Raw genomic sequence first — 20954 nt, forward strand, 5'->3', positions numbered from 1 at the left:
TACGAGGGGAACCCCTCTAATGAAACAAAACAAAAAATAGAAAAAATCTCCACTGGGAGGACCTTTTGTGGTACACATTTTTCTGCTAGTGAGCATCAAGCAACCCGCTGGTGAGCATCCAGTGGCTTCGCCTAGGAAGGTTCTCTCTGGTCACAGTGAATTTTTTTGTAATAGCAGTTTCGTTTAAACCTCATTTTTGGTGATGGGCAATTTAACAATACAGTGTGCAGTTGTGAAATTTTGTTTCCTGTTTGGGAAAAATTCTACAGAAACGGCTGTGATGTTGGACACTGCTTACAAAGACAGTGCTATGGGAAAAACTCAAGTGTAGAGTGGTTTACTTTTCTCTTTAAAAATCATTTTATTGGGGGCTCATACAACGCTTATCGCAATCCATCCATCCATCCATCCATCCATCCATCCATCCATCCATCCATCCATCATGTCAAGCACATTTGTATGTTTGTTGCCATCATCATTCTCAAAACAGTTGCTTTCTACTTGAGCCCTTGGTATCAGCTCCTAATTTTCCCCTCCCTCCCTGCCCCCCTCTCCATCATGAACCCTTGATAATTTATAAATTATTATTATTTTGTCATATTTTACACTGTTCGACATCTCCCTTTACCCACTTTTCAGTTGTCCATTCCCCAGAGAGGAGGTTATAAGTAGATCCTTGTAATCTGTTCCCCCTTTCTACTCCACCTTCAATCCACCCTCCCAGTATCACCACTCTCATCACTGGTCCTGAAGGGATGATTTATCCTGGATTCCAGTTCCAGTTCCTATTGTACCAGTGTATATCCTCTGATCTAGGTAGAATTGGGATCATGATAGTGGGGGGAGGGTAGGAAGTATTTAAGAACTAGAGGAAAGTTGTATGTTTCATCGTTGCTACACCGTACCATGACTGACTCATCTTCTTGCGACCCTTCTGTAAGCAGATGTCCAGTTGCCCAGAGATGGGCTTTGGGCCCCCAATCTGCATTCCCTCTCATTCACAATGATATGATTTTTTGTTCCTTGATGCCTGATACCTGGTTCCTTAGACACCTTGTGATCACACAGGCTTGTGTGTTTCTTCCATGTGGGCTTGGCTGTTTCTCAGCTAGATGACCGCTTATTTACCTTCAAGCCTTTAAGACTCCAGACACTCAATCTTTTGATAGCAGGGCACCATCAACTTTCTTCACCACATTGGCTTATGTACCCATTTGTCTTCAGTGATCATGTCAGGAAGGTGAGAATCATGGAATTCCAGTTTAATAGAAAAAAGTGTTCTTGCATTGAGGGAGTACTTGAGTGGAGGTCCAATTTCCATCTGCTACCTTAATACTAATAAACCTATAAATATATGCACATAGATCTGTTTCCCAATCATCATAAATAAGTATATTTACATATATACACACCTTCATTTAGACCTCCACAAATACCCTTTCCTCCTAGTTCTTTCTTCTATTTCATTTTTAGAGTGATTTTCTTGTTTCAAAAAGGTGAAATGTCAAATCTCTTTCTGAATATCTGTCAACTTCTTGAACTGAAGAAAACGTCCACTCAGAGTGTATTTGGAGTTCATTCCACCAGGTCAGACTGTTAATCAAGCTTTCTATTTAGAGGTCCTAAAAAGATAGCATAACAGTGTGCAACAAAAAAGGCTTGATTTGTGGCAGACAGGAGACTCATTTTGCCACCACGACAATGCACTTGCTCATGCAGCCATCTCAGTGCGCCTGTTTTTGGCAAAACCCAGCATGCCTCTTTTGCCCTGCTCACCTCACTCATCTGGCCTTGTTCTGTGTGACTTCTTTTTGTTTCCGAGAATGAAAGGACAGTGATTTGACTAGCAGAAGGGGTGAAGAAAAAAAACGAGGGAGGTGCTGTCAGCCATCTCAGCTTATGAGTTTGAAAAATGTTTTCAAGAGCAGAATCACAGATTTGACAAATATATTAGGTGCAATGGAGAGTAGTTTGAAGGTGATATGTTTGTTTTGTTAAAAAATTTAAATACATAGCTTTGGGGGAAAAAAATCAATTTTGGTGGGGGATACTCCCTTGTATGAATCTCTTTAAGTCAGTTGGCCAAGTAACTGCCTTGCAAATATTTTGGTATGGATGACTAAGTGCTTCGTCGGTGTGTTGACATATTTTAATTGGTGTTCCATCAGTTCCTGGAGCCTTGTTTTTGGCTCATGCTTCAGTGCAGCTTGGACTTCTTCCTTCAGTACCTTTGGTTCTTGTTCATATGCTACCTCTTAAAATGGTGGAATGTCAACTAGTTTTTTTTAATACAGTAACTCGTGTATTCTTTCCATCTTCTTTTGGTAATGGTCATACTCAAGGTCAAGAAAAAATAAACTCTAAAAAAAGACATCAATAGAGTCATCAGCATTCAAAACAAAAACAAATGACAGTTCTTTGGGAATGATTTATAGTTTTCATTAACTCTAATAAAACCAATTCTATTACCTCAGAGTTCCAAGAATTTGTTGTTCAAAACTTTCCATAATAGTTATTACAAGGTCATTTTACACATTTTATTCTCTATGCACTGTAAACCCTGAAGTAGAAAGCCTCTGCCTGAGTCCTTCACTCCCACCTTCTTCATTTTCATATCAGATTCAGAACTATGTAGAGCTGCCGTCACAGAAAACGAATTGCCTTGGTCACTCCCCAAAGAGCTTGCTCAAGATTTTATCAACCTTTGTTTGACCAAAGATTAGGCTTTTGATCTTGGAAAGATATATATCCAATTCAGTCAGTGTTATTATTATTTTAATCCAAGACACAATTGTGGTATTTATTTATTTTTTTTTAAATCATTTCAAATTTAGAGTATTCTCTCTTCTTTCCCATAACTTATTCTTCTCCAAGTGTGCGTGCATGCGTGCACACACACACACACACACACACGAGGGGGCTTTGTGGAAATTTTTAATTTTTGAAGGCCCCTTGTGTACACATATAAATGAGTATATATATATTTTTATTCTTATTGTTAGTATTCAGTGCCGTCTTGGCAGTTCCCACTCATAGTGACCCAATGTACAACCAACCGAGACGTTGACAGTCTTGTGTCACCCTCACTATGCTTGTTATGTCTGAGTCCTTTGTTACCATTGTGGTAATCCACCTCATTGAGGGTCTTCCACCTTTTGACTGACATGCTACTTGAGGCCTTTTGCAGAGGCTGGTCTAGCCTGATGACATGTCCAAAGTCCATGAGATGAAATCTCACCGTCCTTCTACAGGTTATTCTGCCTCTACTGCTTCCAAGACAGATTTGTTCATTTTTCTGGCAGACAGTGATGTATTTCCTAGTCTTTTTCAACACTACAATTCAAAGGCATTCACTTTTCCTCAATCTTTCATATTCATTGTCTAGCTGTCACCTGCATATGAAGTGATCGATAATACAATGGCTCAGATAACTTGTACCTTAGTGAACTATATACAAGAGGGCATTAAAAATTCATGGGAAAACAGAATTAAAATATAGTGAAATATTTCCACAACTTTTGAAGCTCTTTGTATGGGTGTATATGTTTTGGGTGTTGTACTCCAGTTGAACAAAGCTTATTCATGTCTTCCCAGTAATCAACTTTTAAAAAATAGTCTTACTGGCATAGATTTCACCTATCAAAAGTTTGAGAGTGTAATCACATTAAGAAGAGTTGTGCAGTCATCAACTCAATCAATTTGGAACATTTTCTTCCTGTACTCTCTGATGTTAACTCTTCAAGTTCCCCAACTTCCCCTGCCATGCCCTTAGGTAATTATTAATCCAGTTGCTGCTTCTATAGATTTACCTCTCCTGAATTTCATATACCGAAAATCACATATAACAAATGGGAATTAAAAACACCAACAACAATGACAAAATTTAAAGCACTGCTGAGAAAAGGAAATTATACAAGAATAGGCCAGGTTTTCAAGTTGAATTACATGAATTGTTGACTTGTATAGATTAAATTGTTCACTGGCTGGACACTAAATGAACATTGTCGGTTGATAATAGGGAAAAACTTCCAATAACACTCACTCACAACGAACCGAGCCTACCAGACTAATATATGTAATTAGAAGGCAGAGAAAGTATTAAAACAGTAAATAAATATATGGAAGCTCCAGGATCCCTGTGACTGGGCACACTCAAAGCAAGACATTTGAACCAAAGTCCAACAATCACCAATTCCCTTACCTTGTACATTAGTCATCGCTTCTTCTAACACGAGGACATTTCAGCCTTAAGTACAAGGCAGCACTTAAACCTGCTCCTCCCTGCAGGGTGGGGCAGGGCAGAGGACCCTGGAGGTGAGGGCAGGCAGCACAAGGGCACTGCAGCAGTGAACAGTGCCGCCCCTGCCACAGCCCCTTTTCACTACTGCCAGCACTCCCGGGCAGGGCTGGGCCTGGCAGCCAGAAAGAGGCAGAGCCCAGAGAAGCAAGCAGCTCTCCCGCCCTTCCCCAGAGGCTGCAAACCCTCCTACAGCCAGACATGGGCCCAAAGCAGGCCTTGTGGATGCACTTCCTGGAGAGCCAGGGTTGCTGCTCTCTCCCTTAGGACCTGTGGCCCGAGCTGCCACTCCATCTGCTGCTGCCAAAGGCAGGTTGGCACGAGGTTGTCTGGACTTGTGAAAGATCAGGGGTGGGGGTGGGCATGGAAAAACGAGAGAGGAAACTGCTCTGAAGTGTCGGGGAGCAGGGGTGGGGGTCCCATCCAGAGGAGTTCTGGTTCTGGTAGATGGAAGCGTTCTCCTTCAACAAGTCCAGACCCAAGTGGCAGCTCCAAGTGCCCTCCGGAGGCTCCGACGTGGCCGGGTAAGCCAGTCCTGTGGTGGCCACGGTCACAGGCGTCCTTCTCCGAGGTGCCGCAGGGGCGGGAGGTCTTCCCTGCCGCCACCATCACGGCCCTGAGCGGCACAGTCAGAACAGGATCCCAGCTCCTCCTGTTGGCCGTCTTCTCGTTGATCTTGGAGTCCTCCAAGCAGAAGTGGCAGCCGTTGTTGGGCAGGGCAGTCCATCAGGACCTTTCTTGGTCCTCCCTCGGTCCTGGGACGGATGGGAACCAGGAGTGGGGGTGGGGAGCTGGGCGTCCTCCCTGTCTCCGCCCTCCTCCTCAGCCAAGTGGGAGTGGGCATGCCAGTTCTTGTGGCACTTCCCGCAGATGTCACAGGCACAGGGCTTGTCCCCATCCTCTAGGGTGGCGGTGGCCAGCTTCTTCCGGGCACTGTTCACGCGTGTACCCTTGGCCTTCCGCTTGCCCAGGCGCGTGGGCGTGTCTTCCTCGTGGTCTCCATCATCTAGGTGGTCTAGGAAGTCTTCTGGTTCTAAGATCCGCTTCTGGGCCCGACTGTTGGTCCCAGGGAACTCGCCCAGGCCGTCGTCATCGTCCCCTGGGGGTTCGGGGTCACCTCGCTGCAACAGGGGCCCAGTCCACAACAGAGCCTCGAAGCTGCGGCCATCCTGCGGGGGGAATCGGCCTTCCTTCTCCCAGGTCTGGGCTGTGTCTGGCTTAACGGAAGGGAAGGGGAGTCAGGGATCTTGCGGGGGTGGGCTCGGTAAGAGTACAGCGGTCCAGAGGCCAGCTTTTCCACCCAGACATTGCGGTGGCTCCGGGCTGCTCCGCTCCGCTAGGCCAAGAAAGGCAGGCACACGATGCGCCGTGTAGAGGTGGGCGTTGTGATCGTGACCCTGCTCCCCGCGGAGCTGCCCTACATTCGCCTCTCCCTCTGACCTAGAGGCCCAGGGCCCGTTTAATGTTTTTTTGGTACTTTGTTGAACATTCATTGCCTGGAGGTGGATACTCTTACTTCTGGGTTTTCTATCCTGTTCCGTTGGCCTATGTATTTATCATATCAGCGTGGTTGTTACATAATCACATGTCAAGGTGAGGATATGATGAATGAAGGGATGGCATCTAATCTGCCAATCAGGTCACAGCCTGGTAATCCCTCCTTATGGGCGTGGCCTTCTCATGAGGATTCTGGGAAGTTTCCTCTCTTCTTCCCAAGAGCAGGGACACATTCTTTCTCTGCTACACCTTTCTATTGACAAGCCACATGGAGCCAAGCTGATGGCAGCCAGAACCCTGGAGCTAGCGGAGCCACTTAGAGACCCATGTCAGAGCTGAGATGCTACCACTACCACTGGATCCACAAGACTCTCCACCCACTGGCCTGTGATCTTCCTGCATTGGGCATCATTTCATGGCTGCGTGAGTCTGAAGATGAATTTATAGACTGGTATTGACCATCTGGGCAAGTGTAGGACTCATGGACTTGATTGGGACTGGGCTGATATACAATTATTTAAGATACAATTTTTCTTAATATAGAATTACTCTTGGATATAAAGCTCTCTCCTATACACGAGTGTCTCTGAGTTTGTTTCTCTAGTCAACGTGGACTAACACAACCAGTATCAGGCTGAATAATAAATTCTTTTGAGTCCCAAAAATATACTAAAAATTCTAACAAACGCACTCACTTAAACATGAAGGAACTCCCAAAAGTTCATGAAAAAATAAAATTAAAAGATAATGGAAATTTTACATGAACTCTTTGAGACCTCTTCATATGTGTGTGTGCATATGTGTATTAGAGTTTCTAGTGCATTTTGGGACTCAACAAACAGAAAATCCTTACTGCCACAGAGTCAATTCCTTCCCATAATGACCCTATAGGACAGGAAGAACTGCCCTTGTGGGCTTCTGAGACCGTAACTCTTTATTAGAGTGAAAGCCTTAATTGTTCTCCCATGAAGCAGTTGGTAGTTTCTAACTGCTGACCTTGTGAGTAGCGGCCCAATGCATGACCACTGCACCATGAGGGCTCCAAAGAGTTCTTTACTTGCACACAATGCCCAATATATTATCACCTTGTACCTTGCCTGCTAGAGAAGTGAACCACAGAACTGAGTGGGCATAAGCTGCCCCAATGAGCTTCATTTAAAAATGCAGTCTTCTCAATTTTGTGTGTAGCCATGGTGATTCTGGAAATCAGAACACTTGCTCAAGATCTGCATGCTCATACAATCTCAGAAAATTTTTCTTTAGAATCTTTCAGCTTAGAATGGAACAAATAATTGCAATCCAACAAGCTCAACTAAACAACAAACATGCAAATCACACGTACTGCAAACTGAGGACAGCTATAAGGCGACTCTATTAGGTATAGAGTAGGGAAGGATGGTACAGATGGCTTCCACGCAGCATATTCTAAATTGAGTCTCGAGCGACTTTAACAAGTGCAAGTTCTGCAGATGCTGGATGATGGGATCCTAGGAAACAAATGCATTTTTGTTATATGGATTATTAAAGATATAGTGGGGAGACTGTGGGGGGGGAAGTAGAGGCTGCTGGCTCATAGTTATGTAGAATGTCCACGATTCAACCTTGTGAAATCAGTCATGTGTACTGAAGTTCTCTGTATTCATCTGTGTTGGTGTGAGTAGACTAGAGGAACATATACACAGAAACTCATATGTATATAAGAGAGTTTAATATAAAGGGTAAGTGTACATTAAGAAAGTATTCCAACCCAGTGCTGTCCAAGTCCATAAGTCTAACATTAGCCTACATGTCCAACAACAATCTACAAAGTCCTCCTCAATCTCTCAAAACACACACAATGACACTGACTGCAGGAGGAAAGCCAAATCAGTGGGCGCGTAAGCATCTCAGCACTGGCAGGGGTCTCCATGCTGCTGCTCCAGTACCCAGGGCTGCATCGGGGTAGGTCCATGTGGCTTCTCCTCAGGGACGTCTCCCAGGAAGTGAGCCTTGCCAGCTAAAGCAGCTGCTCCCTGGTCCAACCATCCGAGAACAAGAGACCAAAGAACCAGAAAGGCAAGGCTCACTGAGCCATTTAGCTCACCACCCTTCAATTAATCCCACATGTGTTCATTAGCCAGGTTGGCACAATGAACCTTAACTATCTCATTTTCACAGTAATGTTCTTACATATATATGGCAACCAAACATGTTGATGAAAGAGTGTCTTTTTCTAATTTGTAAAAAGACCAATGGGTTAGTCATCTAGAGGAGAGGAAATGTGGGAACCACATTATTTTTTCACTAGTTTGCCATTCTCAAAGAGCCTGATACCACTCCATAAAGGACATAGAGAACATTGGAGGCTGTAATTCTATTCCGTGGTGTCAAAAGCCATGAACCTGCTCAAAATGTGACGTGAACACCTGGGAGTGGGGGTTGAGGGTCCTAGATGATGGAGGAAGTGGGAGAAGCTAAACTGGGGGAGATGATCAAACCTCACAGTTATTGTTACTCTTTCTCTACAGATTACTGCCAAGACATTAATCAAAGAGCCAAGCTGCCGTGTTCTTCAGTTCTGACACCAAGTATGTATTAGTCCTGGATTCGCTGGGCATCCAACCCTCCCTCAAGATGCCATCTAGGAAGAGCGGTGCCTTTCTTCTCCCAGAGGACTCTTATTTCTCGCCACCTGTGGCACTGATTAATGCCACCACCAGCCCTTCACTCTAACTAAAGTCTTATTCCTCCCAAAGGTTCCTGATGCGAGGATTAAGCATTATGCTGCTAATCAAAAGCATAACTGTCCTATAAAGACCACAGCCTAGAAAACCCTTTGGGACCATTCCATTCCCACATCGGCTCATTGTGAGTAGAGAATCCATCGACACACCTAACAGCAGCGGCGTCCGTTCCAAAGATTTGTGTTCCAGGGAGTTGTTTCCATTCTATTTTGAAGGAAATACCACCTCGTGCACACCTGCCAGGCATGATGGGTTTTCCTTCTAAGGACAGCTAAGGACTCTCTAAGAGTGATTTGAGCCACCGTCTTTCTACAATTCTCTTTCTTGATGTTGTTAGGGGCCACCCACTGAGGTTCAACTCACAGAGACACCATGTACGACACCACACAGTACTGCTGGGTCTTCCATCATCCTTACGAATCAGTGCTGTGTTTGAGCACATCGCTGCAACTACTGAATCAATCCACCTTGTTGAGGATCTTCTTTCTTTCTCCTGACCCTCTATGTTACCAAGCACGACACCCCTCTGCAGGGATTGCCCCCGCCCCCCGATGATATATCCGAAGTGTGAGTGTTCTAGCATCCACCATCCTCTTGGTTTGCCATTGTCATGTTTAAGAAGCTTTAGTATAGACAATTGGATCAGAACTTACGGAGTAGTGGTCGTCCTACCTGTCGCTCAGGTTTAGACCTAACTGAATTTCCCAGTGATATTCTTACTGAAATTATCTTGGCCCTATCGAGAGTAATGAAATTATTCCCAAGGTTTGTGTGTTGTCTACACAAGGCATTCCATCTACCAGATACTTATGGCTTTCCAACTGATATCCCCTCCTTTAAAAATGACTCAGTCTCTGAGGAGACACAGCAGTGAAGAGAGGTACAGAAATTGGAATAGAAACCCACCAGACTGAACTGGAAATGGACCAGGTAGTGTAGACAAATCGAAACAAGTTAGACTCATGTGCCAGTGAATGTGTCTTTTAGGGGGTGCATCTACCAATCTTCAGTTCCCTAGCTCCTGCAGCAATGTGAGTCAGGAGAAGCCTTTAGCCTGACATCTGATCTATGCACGTGGAATGCACCTTCCTCTACAACTGTGTGAGCCATATCCTTGACATAAACCTATATGCATATGAAACTTCAATACTTTTTCTTCTCTCGATAACCCATCCTGAGTCAGATACCACTTCAGGATGACAGGTATAGCTTTATTAGATTTCATTACCTTCATTGCAAAAATGTTAAAAAAAAAACCAAAACAAACAAACCTGAGATCACAGACCTAAAGGGTGGCAGAAATGGGATCCTATCCCATGTCTCTCTAACTCCAGACCATTTTCAGGAGACTACGATACTTCCCGAGGCGCTGTCTTCACTCTCTCTTGTTTTATAGGTGGGTGAACAATGGCCCTTTGGGTTCAGGGACTGGCCTGAAGGCTGAAGAGCTCAGTGAAGGGAGGCTGCATGGCTATAGCTGGTTCTTTTCACAGCAGAATTATCTTTGAGAGGATGAAACTATTTAATAGGGGAACATTATTAAATGTGAACAACTTGGATTGGGGTAACTAGTCAAGAACACCTTGTATAAAGTGAGTGGAACCCATACTCTTTGTTTAGCTCCCCAATTCAGGACATGTTCCATGAGCCCAGAACAATCAGTACTTATAACGACTGTCTGTGGGGTTTTTTAGTAGGTGTCAATTGCCTTTAAATCAAAAGCAACGCAACCGACATTTGCATGTTTTTAAAATCTCCGTTGAGGCTTTATGAGATTGAACGATGGAATGAGGTCACATGAAGGACTGACTGCATATGAAGAATGCCTCACAGACGGTCCCCTCTCGGAGTCTGTTCGGGTGCATCAGAGAGCAGCACTAGCGGTACCGAGACTTCATCTTGCCTACTTTGGCTGTGTCATCAGGAAGACCAATGCAACGGCTAGCAAAGACGCCATGTTATGGAAAGTAGAAAGCCAGCCAAAATGACAGGACCCCTCAGTGAGACAGACTGATAAGAGAGCCGCAACAGGGGGATCACACAGATTGGAATTCACAGAGATAGGTCCAAACCCACTGCCTGAGTGAATTCTGATTCAAAGAGACCCAATATACAGTTTCCGAGTGTTTATGGAGCTGCTGGTAGGTTTGAGCCACCAATCTTGCAATTAGCTGTCCAACTGCCTACCTGACAGCACCACTAGAGGGGGCAATGCTTTGTTCTGGTATGCACAAGGCTGCCACGAGTCACAGCCGACCTGTCAGTAATGAAAAACAATACCCGACAAGAAGAACAATGGCCATAACTTGATCTTTCAGATGGCACTCAACAGGTCCGCGAAGCTGTTTCTCTAATATGGATCATTTACCATTCTGGAGACTGGATGACTTCTGATAAGACTTGATCGTCTCTAGGTAGGTCCACCCCCACTCCCAAACTCCTGTGGGTTTCTGAGACTATCACTGTTTCTGGGCGTAGAAAGTCCAGTCTTCCTCCCTCAGAGCTGCTGAGGCCCCCTTTAATTAAGGCAGTCCGTACGCCTGTTGGTCACTGGCACGCAAAGATGGATTTGTCCTGTGTAGAGTTAAGGGCGCGCCACAGACAGCCATCCTACCAGATGCTCCTAAACACGATGCCATGGCCAAAGGATTTTGGATTCCCAGGTAACAAAATTTAAGTTGATGCTTTCTAGCTGTTCCTATTGAGCATCGTTGGCTTTAAAAAAAGATGTTTGAAGTCAGGTTTTATAAAATGTAACTAGTCTACTTGCCTCTAGAGTTTTATAAAATGTCTTAGCCCATTACAGTTCTGATAAGTCTTGTGAAATTTGAACTTTGTTTGACTTGGTGTTTCCTGGAGCTCTCTATTCTCAGGACTGGTTTTGGTTTTGCAGCGCCCAAAGAACTGACTCTGGATGGGCCTCTGATTTGAATTCTAGTCCCCCGTATTTTGAAGAGTGTAGGGTGTCTGGGAATTGGTAGGGACCCTTCTTCTAGAACTCTTGACCTGATCATGTTCCCATCTAGTGACTATGAGCATGTTTCCCCCAAGCCCTGGGCCCCATGGTTGCCATCTTTAAAATGAAGCGTGTAGAACTGGTGGGGCCATGCACCACAGTATCACAATAAACCGTGTCGTTTACACAGGTCATCTTACTGGACCACCCAGAAACACACAGGTAGTTGTCTTTTCCAAACAATAGCTAGAGTAAACATAGGGGTATTGATTTTCTCGCATCTGCTGACAAATCTCAGAAAGTACATTGCTCTCTGGCATTACATAATCATGAACTTTTCCAGAACTGGGAGGTTCTTTTGATCAGCCCGTTTTTCCAGGATAATGGGAACATCCCTGGAGGGGCCCACCAAAGGTGGTCTTGTGAGTAACCGCAAGCCAACAACTTGACCAGCCCATGTCTTATATTCTTTGCCTCTAGAAAGGAAATCATAAGCATGTGCCCCACCGTCCTCTAAGGTATCTAGTGAGGACTGTCAGCCATGGTTAGGGGACCATGGTCCTCTGGTGGCTCTGAGGACCTCTGGTCTAAGGCTTCAGGAGCATGCTGAGGTGCCACTCCCCGTCCTCCAGCAACAGCCCTTCCTAAAGCCAGGTGGGTGCTACATCAAGAACTAATCCTATTAATGTATGCATTAGGATGTCATGTCCTAATATCTCATTTCCACAGTAATGGGAAACAACCTTCTCTGCCGTTTAGCTTACTAAAGGTTCTTCCTCACAAAATACCCAGCAGCCCAGCGTTGTGATTAATAATGAGCGTTGAAAGGAGACAGACCCAGGTTTGAATTCAGCACCATCACTTACTAGCTGCCCATCCTTAGGGAGACTACAACTCACCGAGTGTTGGGTCCCTCTTCTGCACGTGGCTTACATTGCAAAGCTGGTGGGGTGAGCAAGGCGATAATGCTTGTACCATTCTTTATACAGCACTTGGGCAAGCCAGAGACTACAAACAGAATTCATTTATTTCAGGCATAAATATAGGAAAATCCAAAAGGAACGTGTCACAGGACCAAAGATAGGAATCTGACACAGCCATCAGAACGGATAACTGTAATTAGTGCTTGAAGCAAATGTTCCTTGGGTAGCCTGCAATATTAATCCTGGCCAGAGCCCCCCTTTAATGAATACGTTCATTGTTCATTGTGGAACACCGCCATCTGGTGGACATATCATGCACATGCAGGCAAGGGAAGCAGGTTATGTCAGGTCACCTGGTCATGCAAGAAAGAGGCAATTTTGTCTCTTTGTCTACATCCTTGTCCACACTGATTTCAACTTCTTGGTGTGGAGGTATGCTCCGAGGAAGGTCAGAATTCTTGCCTATATAGATACCCTTCATCTTCAAGCAGTCATCAAACTGAGACAAAGATGTGGGACTGGGAGAATGTGTTTGTTCTCAGTCTAGTATTGACCATGTAAGCTGAGCAAATGGTCACAGCTTCCTCCGACAACATCATCTAAAGCAGACCAGCACCAGGTTCAACACTCTGTACAGAACACTGTTATAATATCTAGATAAATCATATTCTTACCGGACAGTATTTTTTTCCCTCCCCAATGAAGGAAGCTGGAGATCTTCCTGTGTGCCAGGCCATGCCAGTTCCGTGTCTCGGCAAAAAGTGCTTGGGGAAACAAATGGAACTAAAAGATCATGGAATTCCCCCCACAAACTTTTGGAAGACCCCGTGGATATCCCTGACATCATGGCTGATGCAGAAAAATACCTGGTGTGTGCGCCATAGAAGGAGCAACCGTCATGCGGAATCACAGGTATCACGCTTTAGGGACACCTCGTTGCTTCAGGCACAGGAATAAGCTGCACGCACAGATTCTGTAAGTTCATTTTCAAACCACCCTTCTTCGCAATGATGTCAGCCAAATAGAACAAGATGTTTCTAGGGTCTTGACGTGATCGTGCCAATTCAAAAATCGGAATCCCTCTGTGCTCAGAATTATAATGTGATATTGCATTTAATTCTCACTCCTGGGCATGATGCTTTGAGTTTTCCCACTTTATCCTGGTCATGTTGAGGGCCAGCACAAAGAGAGGAAGTCCTCTGGCAAGATGGACGAACTCAGTGGCTGTGCCACTGGGCACCAACATAAGCTCCCGTGTGAGGCGGGCACAGGACCAGGCTGGTACATCCTGTTGGCCATGGATCGCTTCCAGTCATCACCGACTCAAAGGCACCTAACCACAACATCAACAACCATGTGCTGAAAACAAAGCAATTTAAAAATCTTATACACGGGAAGCAATTTTCTCAGCTCAGGTCTTGTCTAATTCTAGGAGGCCCTGAGCGGCACATATGGTTAAATGCTCAGCCAGCAGCTTATCAATTTGAACCTCCCCAGAGGCACCACCTAAGAGAGGCCTAGCTACCAGCTTGCCTATTGTTTACAGTCACGAGCAGTGGTTCTCCACCTTCCTCAGGCCGCGACCCTGTCATACAATTCCTCATGTGTGGTGACCCCCAACCATAAAGTTATTTTCATTGCTACTTCATCACTGTCATTTTGCTACTGTGATGAAATGGGTGACCCCTGTGAAAGGATTCTTCAACCTCCAAAGGGGTCATGACCCACAGGTTGAGAACAACTGGTCAGGCAGGTGCGATGGAGCAGTTCTGCTCTGACACACCGAGGCTCTCCATGATTGATGGTGACTTGTTGGCAGGTTTGCTTCATTCTAAAGGCCATGCTGCTCCTACTTCCATACACTGGTTTCCTCAGGAAGAGGGGTAGAAAGGGCTCACTAAACATTGCCCTGGAAACCCAGACCCAAGTTTGGGCTAAACTTTGGAAATAAGTTACGGTATATCGGTCAGGATTCTTTGGCCCTCCAGAACTCCTGTGTCTTCCCTTCAGGATGGTTCCCTGCCAGTGATGGAGATTTCATGATGTGCCAGGCCGGGTTTGACGTTGCTCGCATGAAATGTTACAAAGTTTCCTGATGTTCTACTGTTGCCATCATGCCCATTTCACAAAGGAGGAAACGGAGTCACGGAGCAGTTAGCAGCTTCCCCAGGGTTACCTTGTTTCTGGGACAGAGCCCGGCTGGAACCAAGGCGATCTGACTCTGGAGCACACACTGTGGCTGCCAGTAGTCTCTTCCGGGGCTCATCCTGGTGAATTCCCTTTGCTCTCATCGAGCACAGAGAAGGCCCCCAGAGAACCGAAGGCACAGTCACCCAGGACAACCTTCCTAGCATATTTAAGATCAGACACCCCCCCCACACACACACGGTAACAGAAGGGGATGCTGGGGTGGCCTGCCCACCGAAGTCCTTCTTTCCCTGCCTGTTTGCAAAACCCAGCCTCACGTAGTCTCCATTTGTAGAAGCAGCAATTCCTTAGGGATGCACAGGCCAAAAAGAGAGCCTGACTCAGCCCAAATCCCCAAATAGCATGCCTGCAACAGGCTAGCTAGTGATGGAGAGGCGAGGCGAGGCGAGGCGAGGAGACTTCCCCTGCAAGGTTTGGACAATTCTCAACAACAGCCCACTCAGCTTATGTAAGCAGCTTTCACACCAACAAATGCAGTGGTCCCACTAATCTAGGACAAACCTGTCAATTATACGCTAATTAAAAGTTATTTAGTGCCACCCACTCACACTTTGGGGAAGCTGACACCACACTGCTGAATTGTCTGTCTTGACTCATTGGACCTGCGCCCGAGAGGCTCAGGCGACACCGCAAGGGCAGTGGCAAAGTCATTCTTTGGGAACCAATTTAGACGGCACGCACCCTTTCTTGGACATTTTATTCATGGCAGCAGGCAGGGATGGGTTTGGGGGAATACTCGGCCCCCTATGTTGATGTACTGTCACATGCACACATTGATTCCATAAGTACATAGTGAGCACCACCTATTTCAGGAGCGTGACAAGTGCTCAGATGGAGGGTGACGTTCGCATGGTGGTGTGCCCCAGCGACGGAGCTTTCCTCACCGGCTCCGAAACGCACGGGGCACTGCCGCTCGGTCCCGCAGGGTTGAAACTACAGAGACCACGGCGTACTTTGAATCTGCATGACTAGCATTTTCTTGCCTCTAGGTAGTCAATGTAACAATAAGTCAAGTCCAGGTTTGGAGCACTTGCCTGTTTCCAAGTCTAAATGTTCCCATCAAACTTAAAGCTGTCGACGTTGTGATGGAGCACGAAGCCGGGAGAGCGGCGGAGGGCACCATCACAGAGCGCTGCCACTGCCCGGGACAGCAGAATCACACAGCATCAAGCAATTAGGAAGGCGGGAGTTTTGAGTACTTGATAGTTTAGATTTAATTTGTCAGTTTATATAACTTGAATTTTAATCATGGCTGTACCTAGTATCTAGCTATCCACAATCCTGGAAGTTTAACCATCATTCCTGCAAGTCGGCATTAGTAGGTCCCAGCACACTGTTGGTCAGGCGTAGTCTCTTAGGTCAACCTGCTTACCATTAAGTTGAGGAGCCCTGGTGGCACAACTGCTTCTGCAAGGCTGGCAGTTTGAACCCATCCAGTGTCTTCACAAAAGGCCTGCTGATCTATGGGGCAGTTCAACCCTGTCATGTTTGGTCACAACGAGTCCAAAGCAACCAAACAACCCTTAGCAAAAACTAGCAATGAGACTTTGTGAGAAGTACCAGGTGCAGTGGGAGCGTTTGGGAAGTGGATCCAATGGAGACATGGGTTTGGTGTGAGCTTCCTGGAAGCAAAGATGTCTAATTTGAAATCTAGGGGGGTGGGGAAGCGTTAGCTTTGTGGTGGGAGTTTAACCGGGTCTAGATGGAGCAATAGCCTGTGCGTGACTGAAGTCAGACAGGAGGACCTGTTAGAAATACACAGCATTGCACTTGGACTAGAACAAAGTGCTCAAGAGAAGTACAGCCAGAATGCTCCTTAGAAGGGAGATGGTGTGACTTCATGTTCATGTACTCTGGACACATTATCAGGAGGGACCAGTCCCTAGACAAGAGCATGAAAGAAGAGGAGGGACAGGAAGGGTACAGACTCCGCACACAGCCCATTAGAAGAGCTCATGTGTTCAGAGAGCGACGGCTGGTGACTAAGTGGTGCCGCGAGGAGATGGGAGTTCTTACTAGGTGGGTTCCGAGATTCTGTTTGAAGCGATGAGACTCTTTTGGAAACAGAGAGTGGTCATGGTTGTGCAGCATTGCAAACATAATCAACTCCAGTGAACTTGAAAATAATTAAAATGCCAAATCATAAGTTAAGGACGCACTTTAAAACATTGTACTGAGGAGAGTGGGTGTTCTTTGAGAGCTCAATGAGGGTACCCTGACTAGACTTCACGATAGAAAAATCACTCTGCCTGCAGTACTGAGGGGGTGGGGTGGGGTGGGGGGGAAGCTAAAATGGAGAGATGAAGGTCGCTGGCATCACGATAATGGCAGTGAGAATGAGGGACAATAGATGAAACCCAGAGTCACTTAGGAAGCTACATCAGCAGGATTTGTGTGCAATTGAGGGCAGAGTCTTGTGGTAAAAAATTGAAGAATGAGACTGAGGTTTCTGGCACAGACAACCCAGTAAATGAATGTGAATGGGAGATTGTGAAGGATGAGGAGATAATTGGGTTTGAGGATGATCTGTGTGGTTTTAGCCAGGTTAATTTGTGAAATCTGTAAGTAGAGATAGCTAGGAAGTAGTTGAATTTATAGGTTTGAAAAGCAGGACACAGATCTGGGATAGAAAATTTTTGTGTCAGCAACAAACAGATGTAAACTAAAGCCACAGAGGTGACTGAGGTCATTCAGAGAGTGCAATTATGACTGAGATTTTGGATATGACTCTGCTAGTCTTGTCCAAGCCCAATATATTGTTGCCATTGAATCACTTCTGACTCCTGGTAGCCCCATGTGCTTGACGTACACCCACTCTTAATCACCACAACCCCTACTAACATCACGGTTATTATACTCATTTTTGAAGATAAGAAAATTGAAGCACAGGGAGGGCAACTAACTTCTCCTCCAAGGCCACACAGTTAGTAACATATTTGAAACTACTCAATCTTTCGTCAAAGTTCACACTCTTAACTCTAGTAGGCTGCTTCTGTGTGCAAAATGCATAGACCGAGAAGATTATTCAGGACAAAACCCTGAGAATGTAATTATATAAATCACAGGGAAAAGAACTTACAAGGGAGACTAACTGATGAGAAGTGGAATGTGAGACTTTTGACTGTGTGTTGTATTCTCTAGATACAAAAACAAAACAAACCAACAGGGCACCTATGAGTATGCCTATTTATGTGGCTAGGTTTATACAGCTAGAAGGAATATAACAGCTAATTAGTCCACACAGCACTATAGAGGGCTCAGGTCAACTCACTTTCATGGAAGAGTTAATATTCTGAATGTCCTTTGACTCATGTGAGCTGCTGGGTCCAAGGTCAAGGAAGCAGACAGCAGATTCCTCCCTTGGCAAAGGAAAGCAGCATGCCCACAGGCAGCAAACAGCAGGGTAGGTCAACAATAGTCAGGAGCTTGGGAGTTTAGTGAAGCAAGCCTGGATGGATATCTAACTCAACCAATGAAAGGTGACAGGATCCACCAGCCTCAAGCTCTAGTGACATACACACCAGCAGCATGGCAAAGCAGGTCTCGAAGGAGTCTCAGGCTCTAGCAACACGATTCATGGGTTGGTCTGGCCCACAGGTATTATATCTCACAGGTTGAGGCAGAGAACTAGCTAAAGCAGCAGCACACTGGTCCAATCACCAGAAAGCAAGAGAGAGGAGGGCAGACCTTGTAGAGCCATTTATTTCTTTGTCCTCCAATCAAACTGTGACCTGATTAATCCCACATGTTCCTATTGGTCAGGCTGGCACAAATAACCAAACTATCACAGACGGTAAAGTCAACTTCTTAAGAACGTCTTCCATATAAATGTGGTAGATAACTGATTTGCGTCTCCAGACCTTTAGCTACACTCTGATTACTTATATTCTTTCCTGATTCAAATGCAATACTTTATCCTTATAAGAGTGTACAAGAGACATATAAAAGAAAAAAAAGATCATTATTATGAAACAGAAAGGAAGAAAAGTGGGACAATGAATCAGCAAGACTAAAGAACTGATGCATTTGAATTACTGTGTTGACGGAGAGTAGTAAACATACCATGGAAGGTTAGAAGAACAAAAGATTTTTCTTGGAAGAAGTAAAGCCAGAATGTTCCTTATCAGTGAGGATGGTGAGGGTTTGTCTTATCTATTTGGGGCATATGAGCAGGGACTAGCCCCTGGAGAAGAATGTCATGCTTGGTAAAGTAGAAGGTCAGAAAAATAGAGGAAGGCCCTCAGTGAGATGGATTGACACAGTAGCTATAACAATGGGTTCAAACATTTGAAAGATTGTGCAAAACTAGGAAATGATTTGCTCTGTGGTATCTAGGGTTGCCGTGAGCCAGAATCTCCTGGAAGGCACCTAACAACAGCAACAGCAACAACAAGAATCCAGTCACCTCTTGTGCAGATAGGATCCCTGGTGGCATAGTGGTTATATTATACATCGGGCTGCTAACCACAGGCTGCTAATCACAGGTGAGCAATTCAAAACCCTTAGTCCTCCTATAAAGAAAACTATAGCGTTATAGTTTTGGAAAAATCACAGGGCAATTCTACTCTGTCCTATAGGGTCACTATGACTCAGAATTGGACTCAATATCAATGAGTTTGGTTTCTGGTTTTGGTTTGACAGACCTCACTTGAAATCTTATCCTACACATGCAGGAAAAAAAGAGGTTGTTTTTAAAAGTGCTATAATTTTTTTTTTTAAATTAAACCACTATTGGTACTAAGATACACATTTGAAAGTAGACTTCCAGACCTTAAAATCAGTGATGCTTTACAGGTAAAAGAAACCTTTAGTGCCTGAAAAAATAGAGCATCTTATACTGGATGGCAATGCTATTGTGTTGGGATGATATAGAATTGGTTCTGCATTATAGCCACTCCATGACAGAGGAGAACTTCCCCTTAGGGTTTTATTGGCTGTAACTTTTTTTTTTACCAACAGATAAATCAATTTATTAAAATAGTTGATTTAAGCACCTGCAATGGTGACTTCAACCTCTACTCCAGGCTCAATACTGATGGAAGTGATCTGCTTCACTATCTCAGACGGACTGTGCAAGTCAATGAGACGCTTGTGGATCCTCATCTGGAATCGATCCCAAGTCTTAGCACCTTCCCCACAGGGAGTTTTCCTGGTCGTGATTCTCAGAGTCTTGGTGGGCATCCTAACTGCTCCCTTCACTTTCAGGTTCTTCTCCTTAGCCCCTCTGATCAAGTCAGCACACACTTTCTCCAAGGATTTCACGTTGCGGCTGGTCAGAGTAATTCTAATTTGACGAATGGCCACCTCTGGTTCCACAGGTGTCTTTCCGGTGTCCTTAAATGCCATGGCGGCAGGGCGCTTCCTGACTGACTTGTTCCTCGGCGAGAGCGAACAGTGGTGAGTCAGGAATGGGAGCGGGGGACGGAGCACGGCGGGACGACGGCTGCGTCTTCCTCAAAGAGGTGGCTGTAATTTTCATGGAAGTACAGCATCAGGCTTTTCTACTGTGGAGCTATGGAGTAGGTTCAAAAGCCAGCCATTGCTTTAGCAACCAAGAGCTTACCTATGATACTACTAAGGCACCTTTAGGCTTGGTGGTATAAAGTAAATCATATATTCACTTCTTTCAAAGTATAAAATGAACAAGAAGGCACACAGAGAGCAGTCTTTCTTTCACCCCTGTCACTGGTCATTAGTGTTGCTCCCTGGTATCAGGTAGTATTTCTAGTTGCTTGAACCTTAACAGCTATGTGCTTCTGTAAAGATTTATAGCCGGGGGAATTACGGCAAGATGGCGACCGAGCAACACACACCAGAGGGACTCCGTGGAAATCAGTGGAGGAGCGCCATTGAAGGGGAAACTCTACTCTTATAGGTTACAGGAGGAACATTTTAAAGATAAGTAGACAGATCTACTAGCTTTGGAAGACTGTGGGTTTTGACTTACCACTGCAGAGGCTGACTGGAGGTTAGCTGTAGCCCTGCTACAGGCGCAGCTGGTGCCAGGATACGTTGGCCGGCCCAAGGACCTTACTTCAACACAGCCACAGCAGTGGCCACCTTTGGATAGGGTTTAAACCCCTCAAGTCCTATGGTCAGGTGACTGGAGCTCATCTGTTTCTTTACATTTTTCTCTCTCTCTCTTCTCTCACCACAGTCAAGGCATACTCAGTTTAATTGTCCCCCCCCCCCACCTCTCTTGCCTTTCACACAACACTACAGGCCTCCAGGGGATTCCCCTCTGCCTAGGGCAACTCTGCCTGCCCTTCATCAAGCTGGTGGAGCTCACACCCACCCTCTGTGGCCTTACACGTGGCTGGGTAAATCCTGCCCACCTTCCACTGCATCTT

At 45.4% G+C, this 20954-nt stretch overlaps 1 pseudogene; it reads right to left on the minus strand.

The window, feature by feature from the left end:
• Window positions 1–4560: 4560 nt before the first annotated feature.
• LOC142440152 (zinc finger protein ubi-d4 pseudogene) lies at window positions 4561–19950 on the minus strand (annotated as a pseudogene).
• Window positions 19951–20954: the final 1004 nt, after the last annotated feature.

Source organism: Tenrec ecaudatus, chromosome 2 (assembly GCF_050624435.1).
Source record: "Tenrec ecaudatus isolate mTenEca1 chromosome 2, mTenEca1.hap1, whole genome shotgun sequence".
Classification (NCBI taxonomy): domain Eukaryota; kingdom Metazoa; phylum Chordata; class Mammalia; order Afrosoricida; family Tenrecidae; genus Tenrec; species Tenrec ecaudatus.